Below are 22,321 nucleotides of genomic sequence, written 5' to 3' on the forward strand. Positions count from 1 at the left end.
GAAGCGCATCGTAGTGATGAAGCACTAAAAAAAGGTTTTTAGGCACTCCTTGTTACCTAGCAACCCCAGTGGTGCTCCAGCATGTTTGGTCAGCTGGTTTTCTGTAGATAATCTAATCTGCACATGCAGATCATGTGCTATAAATTAGCTACAATATGTTTTATTACAAGAGCCTTTTGGTCCTAAAGTTAATAATTGTAGTAATTACATCAACCTCACAGTGTAAACATGTCTGTTAAATGATTTTACTGTAAAATAAGAAGAAAGTTAAAGAGTGTTGAAGGACCAGGAAAGAGAGACAAACAGCATTTTTTAAATTATTTTCTCTATTGACTTTTTCAAATGTCAGAATGGCCAAAATCTGACTGCTTGTGGTTCTTATTGTGTAGTAACTGAATATCTAATGTTGTTTAGATGCTTCTGGGTTATCACATTTGCTAAAAGAAGCTTTGATCGATGCACTATCAATCAATAGTGAGTAGAAATTCTGCCAAATCCTTTTACATGGTTATTTTGTCATTTGGATGCGTCTCGTGTCAGGTCTTCCTGTTTCAGCCTGAAGTCTCGTTTTAAAAACGGTGAAGCTTTTTTCATGTGATTGTCACGACAGCTGTCATTGGCTGGACTCGGGTCACATGATAAGAAATATGTAAACACGAAGAAACGAGCGACAGTGACGTTAATTATCCGAGGTAAACAACCTGACTTTCCCTTTCCAGTTTTTCCTGCGCAATTTGCGCAGCAAATGCCTGCGCAGCCGCAGCCGCAGCCTATAGGCTGCTGAGTCTCCGCCTGCGCGTCCTGTCAGCGGTTCGCCCCAGGTTCGGACTGCAGCCGAGCCGATGCCAGTCGGAGCATGGAGACCCAGGAGGACGGAGGCAGGAGGAACCCGCTGGCCGCCGCCAGCCTGATCTCCAGGCTGTTCCCTGGTAGGACATGCAGTTCCTCTGCTGACGCGTCGCTGCGTGGACCGGTTTTGGTTCTGCCTAAAAACAAGCCTGTAGGACTGACAGCTGCTGGAGGATCCGTCAAACACGCAGAGGCAAATTTAGAAGATTATTGCTTATTAAGCACTTTGAATCTATTGATTGAACCGAATTGGATCCGTTTAAAAATGACTCAACTTGTTTCCATTTTTTCCCATTTGTTTCCCAGCATATTTTGGTAAATTGTAATATGAGACTCAGACGATCTGAGATTTGATTGAAAAGAAAAAAGTCATAAATAACTTGATTTACCTTAAACATTTTTGCTACTTTTCTAAAGAGGAATTTTTACAAACTTTTATATTTTCTACTTTTGTGTTTCATTTTACTCTCCTGCTCCCACAGTTACTATTTAACTTTGTTTAGATTTTTTTTTTTTGCTTCGTTTCTCTGAAAAATTGTCAGATAATTTGTTAAAAGTTTCTAAACTGTGTTTTCATAAAAGCTGCATCTGAAAGGATCAGATTACATTTCAAAGTGCTTTACATCATAAAAACATTCAAAAAAAAACATCTCACAGTCAGCAATTGTGAGAAACGATAACAAAACGTAACATTTTGTGAAATAAGATAATTAAAAACCACAGTAAATCTCAAATATGTTGGTTAGTATTCCATTTATTCTCAATCAAACGCAGCTCTAAACAGGCCTTGAGTCGAAGGAAGTCAGTGTTTCAGCAGTTTTACAGTTTTCTTTGTTCCACATTAGTGGTACGTAGAAGCTGAATGCTGCATCTCCATGTTTGTAGATTATTGGAATAACAACTAATTCAGTAATTTATTGTTAACTGGAGTAAAAAGTTCAAGTTTTTATGGCATTTTAGGCAATAAAACGGTTTATTTGTTATTGAAAATGAGGAATTAGTTTGTTTATTTGCCTTTTTAGTGTATTTCTAATACTGTAGAACACAAACTTACGAGATTAAAAGAAAGATGTGCCGAATGCAGAGGAATATAAGAATCGGTTGGTTGCAGATGGTTTGGTGGTTTGGGTTGATTTGGACTCTTTGTGGTTCTGGTTCAGTTGGTTGACGCCGCTGATGCACCGCGGTCACAAGCAGCGACTCGACGAGAACGACATGTACGGCGTTCTGCCAGAGGATCGCTCCGAAAACCTGGGAGAAGATCTGCAGAGGTACACACAGCCGGTTCCTTCACTCATGAATACAAGCGACTGAGTCGGTTCTGAACGTCTGGACAGTTTTGGGTGGGTCCAAAATGGAAGCAGAGTTTCCACCTCATCTGGAAGATCCAGTCAGGTTTAATCTGGATTAGTTTCACTCTTCAAACTCTGAGGCTCTGAAAGTTGATCTTGGCAGAAATCTGTTGTTTGAAATGTTTTATTATTTGCAGTTCAGGTAAATTATAATTGCTATTTATAACTTGCAGTGCGTTATTTTTTTATGTAATTCAAAGTAGTTTTTAAAAACAAGCAAACATGCGTAGCTTACTTTTCTGTTTCAGAAGGAGGAGGAAGAAGTGAACATGTGTTTAATCCTATCTGTTATCTCCATTGAATGAAATGTAACTTACCAACACACTAATGAAGCTTCGATTGCGCCATACATGTCCATGGAAATGTTTTTCTGCGTCGCAGAAAGTCAAAGCTCTCATTTCCAGTCAGTTTTCGGGTTTTCTTATTCAGGAGAAGAGATGAGTCGGATGCTTGCGTAAAGATCTGATCTCTGTGCTGCTTTTCAAAGGTCATGCTTCCTGAAGCACTATTCCTATAATAGGAATCTGTTAAACTCTACTGTTGTCATGCCCTGTGAGATGAATCATTTATCCATCATGTGACACAAGCAGTTTATTCTATCAGTTTAAAGTACAGCAGTGGTATTGTTGCTTATTGAAATGTCTCCATTTGGCCTAAATATGAGGAATAAGCAGAATAGCTGAGTAGTAGCATGTCAGGGTCTATTTTAATCCCCCTGTGTTTCAGCTGAGCTGCTCTGGTAACACATTAATTTTTTTTGAGAGAACAAATGGCGTCACGGCAGACGGGTCAGCGAGAAAGATAACAAGAAGTTTAAGTAGGATTAGCTTCTGAAACATTAGCTGAAGCTTTGAGCTACAAGCAGAGTTGTTAAATCCTTGATTTGAGAAGCTAAAGAGAGAAAATAGTCGATTAAGAGACGATCAATAGTTATTATGGATTGGTTTTTTGTTTTAAACATCTGAAATGAATTATTAGGTTCAGAAGCAAAACCTTAAACTGCTGCTGCGCAAGTTACTTCACTGGTTGTTGCTAGGTAACCAAAGAATTAATGGGTTGCTAGGTAACCAAAGAGGCAGCGAGTCAACCTAGCTTAGCGCTGTGACCGTCACCAATTATCTATTGATACCGATCACGTATCTATCGCGTCCAGCTTTATGTTTCAAGATATTTGGAGGATATTTCAACAAACTTTTTCCTTTTCCTGTTGAATCAGAATCGTTTTTGCGTTGATTTGTCTCAAATGCTAATAAAATGCAGTGAAGTTTATTCATTTTTCTGGAGGAAATGTGAAAGTTCAAAAGGGTTTAATAATTCTGTGAGCTGTGAAATTAGCACACCAACATCTTTGGCTAGTTTTCTTGCCTGGCTCTGGTCAAGAGTCGTACCTCCAACAAAAACATTTGGGCTCCACGTTGGGATCGACGGTGAGCTGGATTTCTAGTGCTTGTCGTTCTGTCAGACTTTGGACTGCAAGTCGAGCTAAAGATTAGCTCCATTGCTTATTGCACTAATTAAAAAAGTCAGTGTTGCCAGGAGTGGCAGACGCCACAGGTTCACCCGAAGGTGAGAATCTGCACTGCTCAGGCAAACCTCCAAGCACCGTACAAGTAATGTCACATCAAACATTTCAAGCTTCATTTGACGTGAACTGAATACTTTGAAGAAGGAAAACCAGAATTATTTGTTTCCAAGAGAAGAGACAAGTTCACCACAAGACGTTTGGAGTATCGTCTTTGGAAAAATGGGTCAATGAGTCTTGGCAGTTATTAGTCTGTTAAATTCCAACATTTCCATTTTAATGTGTGAAATGTACATTTTGACAGCCAGTGATTGAGAGTGAGCTCGTTTTTCTTGTAGATCCAGTGTTTGACACCAGGGACGATATCAGCATAGAAATGACAAGCTGCGAGTAATGAACTTATTTAGCATGAGGTGGTGATGGAGCTACTCTATCAAATATCATCTCCTAATACTTGCTGCTTTGGAGTTTGTTTGTTCTTAAGGCCATTTGAGGTGAATCTCAGTTTATTTTTTTAGCACATTTGTTTAGCAACAAGGGAGTTGAAAGTGGTTCACATGATAAAGATGATTAGATGATATTTAAGCTGTTTAGTTTGTGTGAATGATGAAGTAGAGATGTAGTCATTCAGAGTGTGCAGCTTCACTGATTTTCTTTAACTATCAAAACAGGTGAGTAAATTTAACTGACAGCCAATCAGAAAGATGAAAAAGGAAAAAAATAATGTTTTCCTGAATTTCCTGTTTGTGAGACAATAAAGAATATTTCTTTCTTCTATAACCTCAAATAAAGTCACATGTATTCACTGTAGCCTCCATATGAACATGCATTTTGGAGACGTATTTGTTTAATAAAGTATCGATCCATTTTTGTTTTTACTAGGATTTGGACCCGAGAAGTCAGGAAAGCGAGAAAAGAGCTCCGGGATCCAAAACTGAGCCGAGTTCTGATCAAGGCTTACGGGAAACCTTACGCTCTGGCCGGCCTGTATGTATTCTCACTGGTATGTTCTGCAAAGCATTTATATCTCGTTAATAATTAAATCACTTCTGCATGTAAATGTGTAATCAGAATCAGGTCCATTTATTTATTTTGTTTGGATCAAGTGGCTAAATTAAATTCTCATGTATTGTTGGGTTCAAAGCATTAAAAACAGATTATCACTGTTGCATGTTTAGGATTATAAAACCAACTTTATGGTCAGACTAAGATAAGCTGAGTAAATACAGAGAACAGCTTTGAAATGCCGCTCTGATGGTGATACTTTAGAGAGCAAGATTCAGCTCAAAATGGCTTCTAACTGTTTCATATTTAGTCGATTACTTTAATAAAATAACAAGCTGAACTTTTTAAAACTTACAGAACAGGAAACAGCTGTGATTGTGGTGGGTTCAGCAGGTGCTGTAGTTACTTTTAAAACAAATAAATCCGATGTATTTTGTGTTAAATAGGGTTTTATGTAAAGAAATTGGATTGTTATCATAAACTATGTGTTTTGATATTGAAACGTTTTACCTTTGTAGCTTCCAACAGTTTCTCTCTGTGTCTCGTAGGAAGCCATCAAGGTCGTCCAGCCTCTTCTTCTGGGGAAAATAATCGAGTATTTTGAGGAGTATAACCCAGGCGACGCCGCTGGTCTCCACTGGGCGTACGGCTTTGCCGCTGCCATGTCCGTCTCCACCTTCGCTCTGACGATCCTCCAACATCTCTACTACTATCAGGTCCTCCGAATTGGCATGAGGATTCGAGTGGCCATGTGTCACATGATCTACCAGAAGGTCAGTGAAACGTCGGGAGAATCTGCAGCAGAGACAGAGGATTAAATGTAAAACGTCTCTCGCCAGGCTCTGCGTCTCAGCAGCGAGTCGATGGGACGAACGACCACCGGTCAAATCGTCAACCTTCTCTCCAACGACGTGAACCGCTTTGACGAGGTCAGCAAACGCTAAGCTAAGCGGTCCAGTGTGAATTCTGGTTTGGCTCACTGGTGTCGGTCGACTCTGCAGATCATACTGAACCTGCACTACCTGTGGGTCGGGCCGCTCCAGGCGCTGGTCATCGTCGTTTTCCTGTGGCGTGAAATCGGCCCTTCCTGTCTGGCCGGCGTGGCGGCCATCGCCCTCATGATGCCGGTTCAGACGTGGTTCGGAAAACTGTTTGGCGTCTTCAGGTGAGAAACAGAAACTCCTGATAAGATGTGATTTTAAAAGTGTTGGGTTTTAATTGACTTTCAGTTCTTTGTGACGTTTTGTTTGCAGAATTCAGTCAGTTTCATTTTAAGTGCAGATTTGAACTGTGACCAAATTTCACATTAGTTCGAACGGCCAGTAAATTGCTGACCGCTTGTGTTTAAGTTAATCAAAATGTTTTGGTTTTAACTCATTAATAACTTTGATTTACAGTCAATTCACTAAATTATTCAACCTCCTTACGACTGAAAACCTTTGTACGTGTTGTTGGGGTTTTTGCAAACGTTTGCCGCACACACATTTTAAAGCTAAAATGTGATGTTTGTAAAATCAAGATCAGCTTTAAAACGCTGACAGACGTTTTCATTGTCAGTTCTGACCAAAAACAGGAAGTAACGGATTCTAGAAATATCAACTCTAAAAATGTTTATTGGACAGTTTAAAGGAAAGAACCACAGTGTTATGTTCTTGTTGGGTGTTAAGAAATGTTGTATTTCTGTAAATAAGAAAAAACAACTGCAAATAGGAATAATTATAAGAATTACAAATATTGAACAAGTGAATTGTTCTAATGTTTTTCTTTCTCTGCATTTTTTTGTTATGCCGTGCTAAATCCCGGCTTTTGATGTTAATCCTTATCAAATGTTGTGAAACTGGTTTGTTTTGATGTTTAATTGGTTGTCACTCCATAATAGTGAGTCATAATAACACATGTTGGGACTCAACCTGAGTGGAGAAGTTGAATTGTGTCACACGTCAAAGAGAAACATTTGTATTCTTCGGTGTCTCTGCAGGAGCAGAACGGCCATCCTGACCGACAGCCGGATCCGCATCATGAACGAAGTGGTTTCTGGCATCAGGATCATCAAGATGTACGCCTGGGAGAAACCGCTTTCCGCTCTCGTCACTGAAGTCCGACGGTAAAAATCAACTTTTTGTTCCACGTTGAACGAGTTACTGTCACTGTTTTCAGTGTGGAGTTGAAAAACGACGTCATCCTTTCACCTCTACACACGTAAACGTTGATTAGAAATGTTTGTATGTAGACTTTCTAATAAAACAAATTAAATAAATGTGATTATAGTCAAACAATATGAGCTTTAGTGTGATGATATGATGTTTTAGTGCAGAAAGATGTAAATAAATTAATATTTATACTGGAGTTTAAAGACAAAAAAGCTTTTAATGTGGTGTAAAATGTATTTTAAGGTGCAGCTGCACCATAATCTCAGCTGCATCAGGTAATCAATGGTGAGAGTTAAATATCTGAAATGAAAGATTCAACAATTTCAGATCAAAAAAAATGTTTTATTTATATCCTAAATCACTTTTTGCGATGTAGGCCAATTGTTTTAGGAAGATCAGAATAAATGAATGTAGCTTCATTCATTAGGATATTATATCTTTCTGAAGTGATTCTTTTTCAAATTTTAACAAGAAGTTTTGTCAGAAAACTTTAGAGACTTTGTTCTTGCTAAATGAGAAAAAATAATCAGTTTCTAGATGTTTTTTCAGACTACATTGACGACCAACCGTGGTAATAAAGTCATAAACGCTAATCTGTGTTGTTGCTGTCAGTATCTCATCAGAAGCGCTCTCTGCAGAAAGATGTCATCTGTTGTAGATTAGAGGCCTGCTTGTTTAAAGCTCCAGGGAAGGAGAATAAATGTGTCCTTGCATCTGTGCAATAAAGCAGATTTATCTTAGAAATGTACAGAATTTGATTCTGATCTTATTTCTAACAAACAGCCTGAGGAGAAGCAGAAAACTGAAGCATGCAAAATGACACTGGACTCTTATTTATTTAGTTCATTTGACTTAAACTCCTGGTATTTATCACTCCCGCGTCGTCTCCTATATTTCCAGGAAAGAAATCTGCCAGGTTTTGAAGAGCTCCTACCTTCGAGGTCTCAACATGGCTTCCTTCTTCGCCAGTAGCAAGATCACGGTTTTCGTGACGTTTGCGCCTACGCTCTGCTGGGGAACGCCATCACCGCCAGCAGCGTGTTTGTCACCGTGTCGCTCTACGGCACCATCAAGCTCACCGTACGCTTTCTTCCCTCTCGCCATCGAAAAGATGTCAGAGACCATCGTCAGCGTTCATAGGATTAAGGTAACGTTCAAGACTCGACATTCGGCTCCAGATAAGGTCCAGTCAAAGTCAGCAGGGATCCATCTTGATTGTACGAACGGTTCAGGCTGGTGCTCATATTTTACAACAACACAGCTTTGTTAAAACCCAACAGCCGAGTTGAAATGCTGCTGGTGTCCTACATAAATCCTGTCACAAAGCTTTGACCTGCCGATGACCCGACTGGACCTGGTTGGCCTCTGCAGTCACATGATTGGATTTAGTGGAACATGAGATTAGTGTCATATTTCTGCACAAAGAAATGAGGCATTTTAGTGGAAAACATCTTTCCACTAAAGTTTGGAAACTGCAAGAAATGTTTAAAGGTGTAAAAAGCAAAGAATTGTTTTCTCCTTTAGGTCGAAACTTTCTCAATAAATGAGTCATTTCCATTTGCAACGTTCATCCTTTTTATGTTTTTCTACCTAAAACTGGATGATCAAAGTTTTCAGTTTGGTGTTTTACATGTTTTATTAAGGACATTTATGTTTACAGAGACTTTATAAATCATTCTAATGTCTTTCTTGTTTCTTTATTTTGCAGATTTAAAAACTCTTCTAGTCTTTAAAACATTATTTTGAATTTCAGTTTTTTATATATGACTTGGAAATTCGTCTGAAAACAACAATATTATTGTTTATTGCAATAACTTCTGGGACAGTTTTGGTCCAGTACAATTTATTATTGTGACAGAAAACTAGATAACAAAAACAGTTTCTGGTTTGTGGGGATTTTCAGATCTGAAGAAACAGGAAATAAAAGACAAAATCTCACCTGTGTTTTGTTATTGCTGAAAATCTTCTCTTTATTAACTTCCTGCCAGAATTTCCTCACGTTACAAGAAGTGGAGAGAAGAACGTCTGAGCTGCAGCAGCAGGAAATGGAGGAAAGCTCAGTGGCGATGGAGAAGCTGAGCTGCTACTGGGACACGGTTGGGATTCATTCATTCACAGGGATTTTCTGCTTGTAGAAGAAGAATTTCATCTGTTCTTGTTGCTGTTTCCAGACTTTGGACTCCCCGTCTCTGCAGAACATCTCTCTGTCAGTGAAACCGCATCAACTTTTAGCTGTGATCGGACCCATAGGGGCCGGAAAGGTCAGTAACGGGGAGGTCAGAGGTCAGGAGATTGGGCTGGTTTTGTTTTTAAAAACCGATACTAATTTGACTGATGGAGAGTTTTAATTTTCTGACCAAAGTGTTTGTCTTCCTGTAACTAAACTTCAATAAAAGAAAAAAGTTTGTGAAAAGTCAATTTTGTTGCAACAAAAATCAGCTTTTATTCTTTGTTAAAATTTGCTAAATTTAGCAGAACTCACCCAAATCCTGTTATTGTTAAAGAAAATACATTATTCAGTGGAATAAAGAAACAGGAAACTGGATGGATTTGTTTGAATAAACGTGCAAAAGTTACTGCGGTGCATTAAGGCCTTGTAGAGAGAAGAAGGAGCCGATTTACAGCAAAACAAAACGTTAAAAATGTCAAAAATACGTCAGAAATATGTCAGAAATCCTAATGTCTAAATGTCAGCCTGCCTTATTGAGTTTGTGAACTTTATTATGGCTCTAATGCATGTTGGATCAAATCCATTTAAAGTTTTGGATCTACAATAAATACCTATTGGTAAAAAGTCGGACTCGTTTACTAGAGATTGTTTAGTGATTAAAAGTTGAAACAAACTTTTCCAAACTGTTTCTTCCTCATTCAGTCTTCGTTGCTGAGCGCCATCCTGGGAGAGCTGCCGCGCGACTCGGGCGCGCTGACGGTCAAAGGTCGGCTGGCCTACGCCTCCCAGCAGCCCTGGGTTTTCCCCGGAACCATCCGCAGCAACATCCTGTTTGGGAGAGAGCTGAACCCCAAGAAGTACGAGAAAGTCCTGCGCGCCTGCGCTCTGAAGAAGGTCAGACGGATTCAGACGTTTCCACGAGAGCCACTAGTTCTCAACGATGTGAAGGATCCAAGAATGTTTTTATTATCCTTTGAATCTCTTTAGTTTAGTCAACAACTAAAGATCAAACCTGGCTTGTGTTTAGGATCTGGATCTTTTTCCTGACGGAGATCTGACTCTGATCGGGGACAGAGGCGCCACTGAGCGGAGGACAGAAAGCTCGCCTTAACCTGGCCAGGTGTGGAGACAGTCGATGACATCATCAGGCTTCAGAAAGAAAAAGAAAACAACACAAGACATGTTTTATTTTTCATGCAGTTTCTCACAGAAACCATAAATTCCCTCATTTCCTACCAGGAAGTCTGGACATTTCCTCCACACTTTAAATCAAATCTTTTAGATATTTCTATGTATCTGACTAAATATAAACTAACACGACCGAGTAACCAAATGAAAACGGTCTTTCAGGGCCGTGTACGAGGAAGCAGACGTCTACCTGCTGGACGACCCTTAAGTGCCGTAGACGCAGAAGTTGGAAAGCATCTCTTTGAACAGTGAGGGAAACTTCCTGTGTTCTGAATCATTGTTTTAATGAGAGTAAGATCATTGAAACTCAAAAGGAATGGTAGATGACACTCCTAAATGTTTCTGTATTAGAAGCATTTTGGTGGTTTTCTAAGCCAGTTGTAGCTGTTTTAATGTTGACTTGTTGCAGCAGAGTAACAGAAATCGCCGCAGGGCCGGATTCTGACTCGTCTGCGTTTGTTTCTGGCCGCCACGCTCCTTCGCCTCTTCAGGCAGAAGGAAACACGCCGTACTTCATTACTCTAAGCGGTTGTTAACATGTTGGCTGTTGACGGACAGGTGCATCTGCGGGCTGCTGCAGAACAAATGTCGTGTCCTGGTGACGCACCAGCTGCAGTATCTGAAGGCCGCAGACAAGATTCTGGTCCTCAGGGAGGTAAGAATGGAGAAACTATGAACGTTTGTACGTAGAGATGTTTCAGTGGGACGTAACGCATCCAACAGGACAAGCAGCAGCAGCAGCTCGCTCACGAGGACTAGCATTGGTTTCAGCTGTTTGGTTTTCAACATAACAGCCTAAATAGTAAATGCATGTGTGACAAAAAGTAAGAGAAAAAAACAGGGAAGCAGTTTATGGACCTGCTCAATCTCAGCATGTAGATTAAATATAAAACAAAAGCCAACTGTAATTGATTAGATTAGCTACTTATTAATAATCATAAAGCCTATGAACATAAAGCTGTGACAGACTGAATGTTTGGTTATTGGAGTTTTTTTTTGTGTGGCTGTTTGCAGTTGAAAAGTGTTTCAGAGTTTCTCTTGAACTCTTGCGTTTCCCTTCGCTGTGGCGCATTCCTCTGCTTTCAGAGGAATGCGTGAAATCTGCGGACGGAAAGCACAACATCGACTCTCAAACGATTCGCTTGTGTCGTCTTCCTTGCATGCAGGGTCACATCATGGGTCAGGGGAGCTACGGGGAGCTGCAGCGCTCCGGCCTGGACGTGGTTTCACTGCTCAGGAAGGACGAGGACCAGGACTCTGATCAACTGTCTCTGCACAGTCAGTGGACCAACCTGTCCCACAGTTCCCACAGCAGCCTGCTGCCAGCCGACAGCAGCTGCACTGACCAACTGCCTGTGGGTCCATTTACCAAACCACACAGTTTGGTTCTTCTGCACTCAGTTCGGATTGATGCATGTGATCAATCAGCGTTAACACGACTTATTGATCGGCGCTCAGGCGGACGCGGCGCCGGCGCTCGCTGAGGAGAGTCGAGCAGAAGGAAACGTGGACGGACACGTTTACCTGAAGTACTTCACCGCCGGCTGCAGCTCTCTGGTTCTGCTGCTCATCGTCGTCATCAGCGTCGCGGCCGAGGTTTGTGTAACGCTAAGCTCGATTCCTGTTCAACTATTGGTGAAAAATGTAACGATGGAGCTTAGACATAAAACATGGAGGAAACCTGGAGAGTAAATGAGTCACGGGACAAATTTAGGTTAATTGGTGAACAAGACGAGTTGAACTGAAACAATTAACGGCGATTAATTAATGACTGTCAACCAATTTAGTAATTGGTTTATCATTAACTGGAGGGGCAGATAGAAATAACCAAGTTCATGTCTAAATATGTTTGACCCACAACTCAAGTAGTTTGAGCTTCACCTCCATAAAATGAAATAAATGAATGAAGTTTTATGTTACAGAGAAGAGTTCGGATCAAATCAAATCTTACTTTTCCTCAGAATTATGCGATTCAGAATGTCATAATTCTGACAGTATGATATTGTCAGATTTTGTTTTTTGACATCAAATATGTCTGAAACAAAATCGGAGGCATGAGAAGAATGTCAGAAAAATCAGAAGTTATGGGGAAGAAATGCAAAAATATGAGGGAAAAGAGTGAAATTGAATAATAAGGCCAAAAATTCAGTGGAACAAATATAGAAATTATGAAATGTTTAAGCAAAAAGTCAAAATGTTTGTTATAATGAAGTCTTGAAGATTATCAGTGGCCCTAATAATAATTGACACTTTGTGCATGTAATCAGTCAATCCAGGAAACAATCAATAGCTGCAGATTGATCCTTTGCTCGTTTAAATAAGAAACGAAATGATTAAATGTAATATTTTTACGTATTTATACGATGTTCTGAAACAGGCGCCAGGAATAATAAGTGAGTTGTGCTGAAGTCGTTGCTCTTCCCCAGGTTGCCTACATCCTGCAGGACTGGTGGCTGGTTTACTGGTGAGCGTTACCGTAATGTTTCCGCCGCAGCGCCTCGTGTTTTTTCTTTTTGTAATTGTCGTTGTTCCAGGGCGAGAGCCGCCGTCTTCAACAGCTCCGCCCCCGCCGTCGCCGTCAGAAAGGGCGTCAACGCCACGCGCGCGGACGCACAGTTCCACCTGGGCTTCTACCTGGGCGTTTACTCAGGTGAGGCTCGCCGTCTGCGCGTGTAACCACGGCGACAGACTCACGCTCCCCTCGCTGTAGGTCTGACGGCGGGCGCCGTGGCGTTTGGGTTCGTCCGGAGTTTACTCATCTTCCACGGTTTGGTGAAATCGGCCCAGAATCTTCACAACAGCATGTTTGACGCCGTCCTTCGTTCTCACGTTGGCTTCTTTGACATCAACCCCATCGGTGAGGCTTCCTGCTGCAAACGCTGCAGATGTTTGCCAGTATAAGTTACTCCACGTTCACATGTTGTACGGTAATTTACTGTTTTTTAAATGGTAATCAGATGAAAACTGGAGAAAAATGTGTGGTGATATTTCCAACTTTTGTTCTTTGAGGACGTTTGACAGACAGATTGGTTTTCATGGGTGAAAGGTCACGTCTTGTTTTCTGTTGCTTTAGGGAGGATCCTCAACAGGTTTTCTAAGGACATTGGCCAAATGGACTCCATGCTGCCCATCACCTTTGTGGATTTTTACCAGGTGAAAACTCAATGAATACTTGAAAAAAATCACTTTTCATTAATGTTGTATTTTCAATGTTAGTCATGAATATTTGATTTGAAAACCAGTCTAAATAATCCAGAAAAAGAAATCAATTCAAAGACTAATAGAGTTTACTAGATCTTTGAATCTTTCCTGTATCGATTGGATATTTTGCAGAATCACAGCAAATGATGCAAAATGGTTTAAATGTCAGTGAGTCGGTGAGGATTGTGAAGCTACAAGGTGAAACGTAGAGAAGTCGTCGTGTTTTTGAAAGCGCTCTCGTCTCCGTCTGCTTGTCGTCTCCCAGCTGTTCCTCCAGAACGTCGCCGTGGTGGCGGTCGCCGCCTCCGTCATCCCTCTGATCCTCGTCCCCGTCGTCCCTCTGCTCCTCTTCTTCCTCTACCTGAGGCGCTACTACCTGCACACGTCTCGGGACGTCAAGCGGCTCGAGTCGACAAGTACGTCCGCGAAGCTAATCGAATCCCAATGCAACACGGTGAAAGATTAACATGTTGTGTTTTCTGCGAATCGAACGTCCGCAGCTCGCAGCCCCGTCTTCTCCCACCTGTCGTCGTCTCTTCAGGGTCTGTGGACGATCCGAGCGTTGGGAGCCGAGGAGAGGCTGAGGAAAACCTTTGACTCCTACCAGGACCTTCACTCAGGTCCTCGGCGTTTCCCTGTGAAGCCGCTGCTGCGCGTCAGAGAATCAGATGTTATTGTGATGTTTCTGCGTTTCAGAGGCCTGGTTTCTCTTCCTGATGACCTCCAGATGGTTCGCTTTGCGGCTCGACAGCATTTGTTCCATCTTCATCACTTTCACGGCGTTTGGCTGCATCCTGTTCAGAGACGGTGAGGTTCAGGACGGGAATCGCAAAGCGGTTCTCACCCGAATCAAAGGGATTCAGTTCCTTTGAATCGTTCAAACTTCCCTCCTGACTTTTGCTGCTAAGCTTCTGTTTAACACTTTAACTGAAAGTTGTTCCTTCCAAATTCAAGTGAGAAACCTGAAGCAAATCCAGAGTTAGTAACATTTACTTCAATAAGTCATTTCAAAGAAATGTGATTCAATAGATTAGACTTTTACTGTAGTCATATTCTAATGAAGTGTTGCTAATTGAACTTCAGTGAGAGTTATTTATATTCTAATAGTGTGAAAAATAAGCCAGAACTGTTATTTATTCCTGTATGAATGTTTGTTTTTCTCCTTAAAATAACCAAAATCTCCAATCAATGGATTCATCAACTAATTGATTTACTGATCAATTAGTCAGTAAATACTGTGTCTTCCTATTGGAGACATTTTGACAGTACTTTTCAGTACATGGAAGTCTTATTACTATGACTGCAGTTGACATTTCAGCTGCTTTCCTTCTTTCGTATTTGCGTGATGACGTATCGCACACGCTCCGTTTTCTCGTGAAGGAAAAAATCCAAGATGGCGTCGCGGCGGAAGCGCTGCTGAAAACGTTTGTATTTAATAAACAACGAGAGGAAACCGGAAGCAGTTTGTGTTTTTTATGTTGAAAACATGAGAGCTGCTGCTGGGCAGTGTTAGCATCTCATGCTAAATGCATCAGAATGTTGTTTGGGATCCAATCCAACATGGAGGACATTGAGAATGAAAGAGTTTTTTCCCAACTCAAGGAGAATGAAAGGTTGTGATGGTTCGCAGGTCTGGAGGCCGGGCAGGTGGGCCTGGTTCTGACCTACGCTGTGACCCTGGTGGGGAACTTTCAGTGGACTGTGAGACAAAGTGCAGAGGTGGAGAACATGGTAGGTCATGTGGTTTGTTTATTTGTAAAGGAAACCCTGGGATCCAGGTTTCATCCTTTTCACAATCAGACTGTAATATGGGATGTTGTTTAGTTTTCCTCTCATCTTTAAAGAGGAGGAGTGACGCCTTTCCTGAAAAGATCACATGTTTATGGTCTCTGTGTCGGTGCAGGTCATGTTTAGCTTTTTTGCTTCAAACTTGATGTTAATAATTAAAAGATTATGTAACAGTTTTTGTGGAAAACCTGCATAAACATCACAATGTCAGTGAATCTGACCTTCACTGCGGCCGTTTAGCTTTGCTTTCTAAACACCGGATCTGGTTTGATTTCCTGTCAGGTTGTTTATTTTACGACAGTCACGTCGAAACGTTTCTCACATTTCCAGATGACTTCGGTGGAGCGAGTGTTGGAGTACACGGAGCTGGAGAGCGAGGCACCATGGGAAACGGAGAGGCGTCCTCCTCCCGATTGGCCCAGCAAAGGGGCCGTGACCTTTGACTCGGTCAGCTTCTCCTACAGCGCAGACGGTCCGCCGGTCCCAAAGACATCAACGCTGCAATTAAACCCGGCGAAAAGGTTTTGTTGTTTCTCAGAAGTGAATTGATGTGAATTATTTTAAAGTCAGAAACAGGGTCTAAAAATGTGTCACCATAGAAAGGTTTGACATCAGGTGATTGTTGATGGTTTGTTGTTGTCATTGTGACACATCCAACACTTTAACGTTGTGTTTCTATCAGTGACATCAGTTCTCTCTGCATTTTTTTTCCCAAATCATTGGGTTTCAGTTGGGGATCGTTGGAAGAACGGGAGCCGGGAAAAGCTCTCTGATCTCGGCTCTGTTCCGCCTGGCAGAACCCGGGGGAAGAATCTACATCGACGGCGTGTTGACCTCTGACCTCGGCCTGCACGACCTGCGCCAGAAGATGTCCATCATTCCTCAGGTGAGCGGAGACGCGGCGCCGCCTCGTTGAGCGGGAGCAGCTGGGTGTGGGACTTTGGACCCGGTTCCTCGGTTTGGACCGGGTTCAGCCGGTCAAAGATTTACAGCCCAGTAAACATGTTGAGTGCAGCTTCAGGCCCTTTAAAACGTAACCGGTAGAACCGAGTCCAGATGTTTGTCTTGATGTTGTTTCTTTACTACAAGTGGACAATATGAATGTTGAATGGGAGAGGAAAACACAACGTACAGCTCAGTTCTTTGCAATATTATAGAAATATACTTCAGCAGTTCTATGAAAATGTCTGTATTTGAAACATCTTGTAACCAAATATTCACCAGACAGACGTTGAGTTTCTCTTGAAGCTTCATCAGGTTTAAATGGAGATCAGAAATGTCTCTGATCCTCATGTATTGTTAATCATACAATAAATCTGGATCCTATTTCTTAAAATGGATCCAGAACTTCATGTTTAGGTTCCTCTGATGATGTAAGACGGTTTCTAGATACTCTGGACTTTAAATGTGTTGGATCCGTAACTCTTGGATCTACCTGAGTGTGACACGTTCAGGCCGAGTTCCTCTGATTGTAGTTCTGAGATCCGTCCCGTCAGTCCATGTCTCCCCGTGTGGACACCGTGTGGACCGGATCCGTCTCAAATCAAAGACATGAATCAGTAAATGTGGACCTTGTGCTGCACATTAGTGCACCTCCGGATCAGAGATCATCATTCACGGTTCTGTTTTCCCTCCGATCCGAAGGACCCGGTGCTGTTTACCGACACGCTGAGGAAGAACCTGGATCCGTTCGGCCGGCACTCTGACGAGGAGCTGTGGGAAGCTCTGCAGGAGGCGAGTGTTGACAGACGCAGTATCCGTGTCACATTCGGACCGTCGGCGACGTTCCCGTCTCCCTCAGGTCCAGCTGAAGTCCGTCGCCGAGGATCTTCCGGGAAAGCTGGAGACGGTTCTCGCCGAGTCCGGCTCCAACTTCAGCGTGGGTCAGAGACAGCTGGTGTGTCTGGCCAGAGCCGTCCTGAGGAGGAACCGCATCCTCATCATCGACGAGGCCACGGCCAACGTGGACCCCCGGTGAGACACGGAGAGACACAGAGACACGGAGAGACGGAGAGACACGGAGAGACAGAGAGAGACATGGAGAGACGGAGAGACACAGAGAGACATGGAGAGACACAGAGAGACATGGAGAGACACAGAGAGAGACACGGAGAGACACGGAGAGACACGGAGAGACATGGAGAGACACAGAGAGACAGGGAGAGACACAGAGAGACACGGAGAGACAGAGAGAGACACGGAGAGACAGAGAGAGACATGGAGAGACACAGAGAGACGGAGAGACACAGAGAGACATGGAGAGACACAGAGAGACATGGAGAGACACAGAGAGACATGGAGAGACACAGAGACATGGAGAGACACAGAGAGACATGGAGAGACACAGAGACATGGAGAGACACAGAGAGAGACGGAGAGACACAGAGAGACACAGAGAGACGGAGAGACACAGAGAGACACGGAGAGACACAGAGAGACGGAGAGACACAGAGACATGGAGAGACACAGAGAGACACGGAGAGAGACGGAGAGACACAGAGAGACGGAGAGACACAGAGAGACGGAGAGACACGGAGAGACACAGAGAGACACAGAGAGACACGGAGAGACACAGAGAGAGACGGAGAGACACAGAGAGACGGAGAGACGGAGAGACACAGAGAGACACAGAGAGACGGAGACACACAGAGAGACGGAGAGACACAGAGAGACACAGACAGCTGAGGTCAGAGGGTAAAAGGTGTTTGTTGTTGCAGGACCGATGAGCTGATCCAGAAAACCATCCGGGACAAGTTCAGGGACTGTACGGTCGTCACCATCGCTCATCGCCTCAACACCGTCATAGACAGCGACCGCATCCTGGTGAGACTTCTGATTGGTCCATTTCTCTGTGTTGTCCTGTTTCTACACACCTGGCCCGTTTGCTCCACTTGAGTCCGGCTCCGGTTCCTTGGTTAGGTGCTAATCTGTGATCCGGTTCAGGTTTGGATCCGGATCTGATGTTCAGTTTAGTTGAAGTGAATTATTGTGCAGTTAGAAACGATGAGTGAAATCCAACAGGACCAGAACCCGCTCCAATAGCAGGAAGTGGACTGTGTTGCAGGGTATTCTGGGTAAAACTCACCTAAACATAGCAGTGAATGTAGAATAATAGAAACTTTTATCTCCAGGTTCTGGACGGTGGCAGCATCCAGGAGTTGGACCGACCCTTCACTCTGCTGCAGAACCCAGACGGCGCCCTGTACAAGCTGGTCCAGCAGACGGGTCGGGCCCAGGCGGCCGCTCTGCTGGAGTCGGCCAGAGAGGTGAGCCGGAAACGTCCGCACGTCGGTGGCGCTCAGTAAACGGCGTCGATCCCGGTCAACAGATCCAATGTTTCCACAGTCGGCACACCGAACAGAACCGAGCGACTCCTGGGACCCGAGAACGGAGCAGAACATTCCAGAGTCCAGGGAAACGTAACGCGGAGGCGCCGGAGTCTGTGAGGGCAGTTTGAACACGTCGGTCCAGACGGGAAACTCGTAAAGTTCAGCGACAGACAGACAGGAAGCTCAGATTTATGTGTTGGAAGTGAAACGACGAACATTAGAGACGGTTTGATGTTTTGGTTTCACTTCATGTAAACTCTGTTTTTAAAAAGTGGCCCGGCTCCGTGAAACGTTTCAGGGCTTTTTATGACTCTGCAGCAGCAGCAGCAATAAATAAGAACGTGAGGGAAATGAGGACCTACCTCAGCGAAACCTGCAGCCAACTGGTGGCAAACATTAGAGACGGTGCATCAAGTCTGAGTGATCAACAATACATGACATTTATAGCTGGATGGAATATTGTAGGAATATTTATTCATGCAGGTTTTGCTCAACTTTTCAAATGATGCATAGAGATAGAATGTAAAAGAACCTGGATAAGTTCTCTGAAGTGCAGAATGAATAGAAATGTCTTGTTTCAATGAGTTGTTTCATGAGTGAGTCTATGAGGAGCGGACGGGTTTGCTGTGGTGATGATGGTTCAGCAGAAAGCGTGCGGCGGCTCTGGCTGCCAGGCGGTTTGGCTCTGGATCATCTGCAGGTCGATCCAATGACAGCGACTCTCTGTGTTGGTGGTAAAACCTGGTCTGGATGCAGAGGAGATGTGAAGATGCTGGGATGAATGTTTTCTGTTTGGTTTCACTTCTTATTCTGTTCACTTCCCATTAGAAATGACATCACATGTTTCTCTATTTATCTCTTTACATTCATTAACTTCATGAACTTCCTGTAAGGAAGAAAGAGAAGTGTTTCCTGTGACTGTAAACGCTTGAAGGTATTTAGTTCAATCAGTTTGTCAAATGTACATGTTGTAGTTGTGAAGTATTGGAGATGGTTTTATGGCTCAATAAATGTCTGAAGACGAGTTCAGAAATGTAATGTTAGCGAGAAACTTGTTGCTATTGTGTGCTACCAGCTCTCCATCTAACGGGTGAATGAAGTTTCCTAAATCATCTGGGTTTTTAACAAATCCAGAACTGAAGTAAACTCTGCTTAAGCTGGTTTAGAGACAGGATTGGCCTGACCTCTCTGACCTCCATCCAGATCTCTCCTCCTTCTTCCCCCTGTGAATCAGTCAGACTCACTGACTAGTTTCACAGAGAACATCTGTTAGCGGTCGCTCCTTCTCTTTTTTACAACTTGCACTTGTTACTGAATCAAGTTGGTGTTAGTGACTTGGGCGAATCCCCAGGATGTTGTTTTAGATTTGGGCCAAAGCAACCAATGAAACATGACCTATTTTTCTTCCCCAGAATCAAACATCACAGCTATTTTACTACCATCAAAGAACTTTGAGGCGACTCATTAATTGAATGTCCACAACATCTTTTAGATTTTTTTTCATGTTAAATATGTTATTAGTAAAGCAATGTTGCAAGGGTCAGTACAGCTTAATGAAATAGCAGAAATAATCCAATAAGTAAAATGAATCATCTAGCCTATCTTTCCCTGATGCTGATAGTAAGAACTAAAAGGGGAACCTTTAGAGAGACGGACGGAGTTTGGTGTTTGGAATCCCAGAACTGGTCTGATGATGATGAAGGTGTTGCAGCAGGAGGTTGATTGATGAAGGCAGGGATCTCTGTCGGTCTGATGATCTGTCATGTCTGCATGGATGGTGAGGTCACACAGGACTTGGCTCTTTGTCTTTGGGGTCTGAACCCAGCCGATGAGAGAAGTGCGATTTGAAGCCACATGTTGCTGACGGGTCGGTCCCCGTGTGCAGGACAGTCTTGGGCTCTGTGGTCCCGGCTCTTCTTCAGCTGCAGTTCTTTGTCCATCTCGGTTTTTACTCGAAGCTGCCTGGAGGATCCAACCAAAGATTCCTCTTTTGCTCTCCCCTTATATAGGGTTTCTACCTGCTTTCAGTGCATTTTCATTGGCTAACACTGTTGCTGTGCTTTGTTGGGTAACTTTGTTACAGACCTTTTCTCCTGATGTCTTTGCTAATGTTTCAGGGTTATTCAATGTTTCTCTCATGTTGTTTCTCTGACACGTTTATGTTGTCCAACAACCTATTTGTTAATTAGGTTTTATAACTCAACCAATATTAATGTAAGTATGTGACTTTAAATTGTATTTAATGACTCAAAATGTTCAGATGTCATCCTTTAAAACTTTAATGCTTTTAAACAAGGACTCCTCTCAGCTATTGTTATCCATCTGCAAGCTGGAAACCTGCTCTTCCTCTCTCATCCCTGATTTCTTATCATTCGATATAAAAAAGAAGTGTAATTAAAGCTAAGCTTATTTATTTATTTTATTCCAGTGTGTTGGATTTAGATTTCACTTGTGTTACTAATTAGAAAGGTAACTTTCTTTGTTGTTACTGTTAAATGAAAATGTCCAGCATGGGGAAGTGGGTTGATGTTTGATTTTGTTGACAAAGTCTGGACTCAGGTGAGGAGATGAACATGAGAAACCTGAACCTCCGGCTGATGTTCACCTAAAAAGAAATGCTCCTAATGGAAGCACAGCGAGAGAACAAAGCAGGGTTGGAGTAGGAAGTCATTCTGTCAGAGCTTTTCCTCAAAATCCAACACAAAAGCAGTGAAAATTTATTTTAGTAGAAAGTAACTACAGTCAATATAAGTATTTCTGTTTCTTCCCACATGTTTCTTAGAAGTAAAGAAATCAGGAAAGAGAAAATGTGAAATGTTGCACTAAAGCACAGAGAGGATGTTTATGAGAAAGTTTCATATGAGCGACAAACTAGAAGAATCAGGAGGTCAAGAGTTCATGTTTGATCCTCTGCTTTAGGTCACTGCTCTGCTTCTTCCACTGTGTTGTGGCAGCAGAGGCACCAGGTGCCGGTTTGTTAGGTATTGCAGGATTCTGTGATGTCAGCAGTTCCAGCATCCAAGCAGAGGAAGAGAATAAGGTTTGAAAAGAGTAAAATGTTTCACTAGGTGTCTGTTGTTTAACCTCATGTTTATTTTTTATTGGTTCCATGTTTAGGAAAGATCTGCATCCAACTGTTGTAAAAACTAATGAAGTTCTTCAATGATTGTTCTCCATAAATAGGTTTTTCTTTTCTCATGAAGTCAGTAATGCATGTAATGTTGGAGTAATGATTCATATAGAAAAGGTGATTTGTTTTCATGATGTTTAGTGTTTGTGATGTGGAAATGTGAATGCTGGGTGTGACAGCAGGAAGGACGTCTCGGTTCTGTCAGGTCCAGGCTGATGAAGAGGCTCAGCAGCTCCACGAAGCCGCGACGCGTTTGCATCGCCGGCGGCGGAACGTCAGCATGCGATGAAGACAGAAACATCCAAGCTTGAAGAAGAAGAGCGACGACGAGCCTTTAAACCAAACGTGTGACAGCGTGTTGTTCAGTCAGAGGCGTATCCCAATGTTCTGCAATCCAGGCTGCAGCAGGGGAAGAGTCGCCTCTATGGATGTAGAAGGTTAGGAAGGAAGTGGAGAAGAAGCACTTTGTCAAGGAGGAAAGTCTCTCCGAAATGGACGAGTTATTTAACTGAGAAGTTTAGAAGAGCAACATGTGGATATGAAGAAATGATGGTGAAAATCTCAACTTATTCATCTTGTGTTTTTTTCTCAAACAAAGAGAATGATGTTGAATGTTTTGCTACTATTCTCAGTAAGA

The 22,321-nt window shown here is 42.6% G+C and overlaps 1 pseudogene; it reads left to right on the plus strand.

Annotated features, from left to right (window-relative positions):
• The first annotated feature begins 700 nt into the window (after nt 1-700).
• Nucleotides 701-22,223, plus strand: LOC129379035 (ATP-binding cassette sub-family C member 4-like; annotated as a pseudogene).
• The last annotated feature ends 98 nt before the right edge of the window (nt 22,224-22,321 follow it).

This window comes from Poeciliopsis prolifica, unplaced genomic scaffold (genome assembly GCF_027474105.1).
Source record: "Poeciliopsis prolifica strain line A6 unplaced genomic scaffold, Auburn_PproV2 SCAFFOLD055, whole genome shotgun sequence".
NCBI lineage: Eukaryota > Metazoa > Chordata > Actinopteri > Cyprinodontiformes > Poeciliidae > Poeciliopsis > Poeciliopsis prolifica.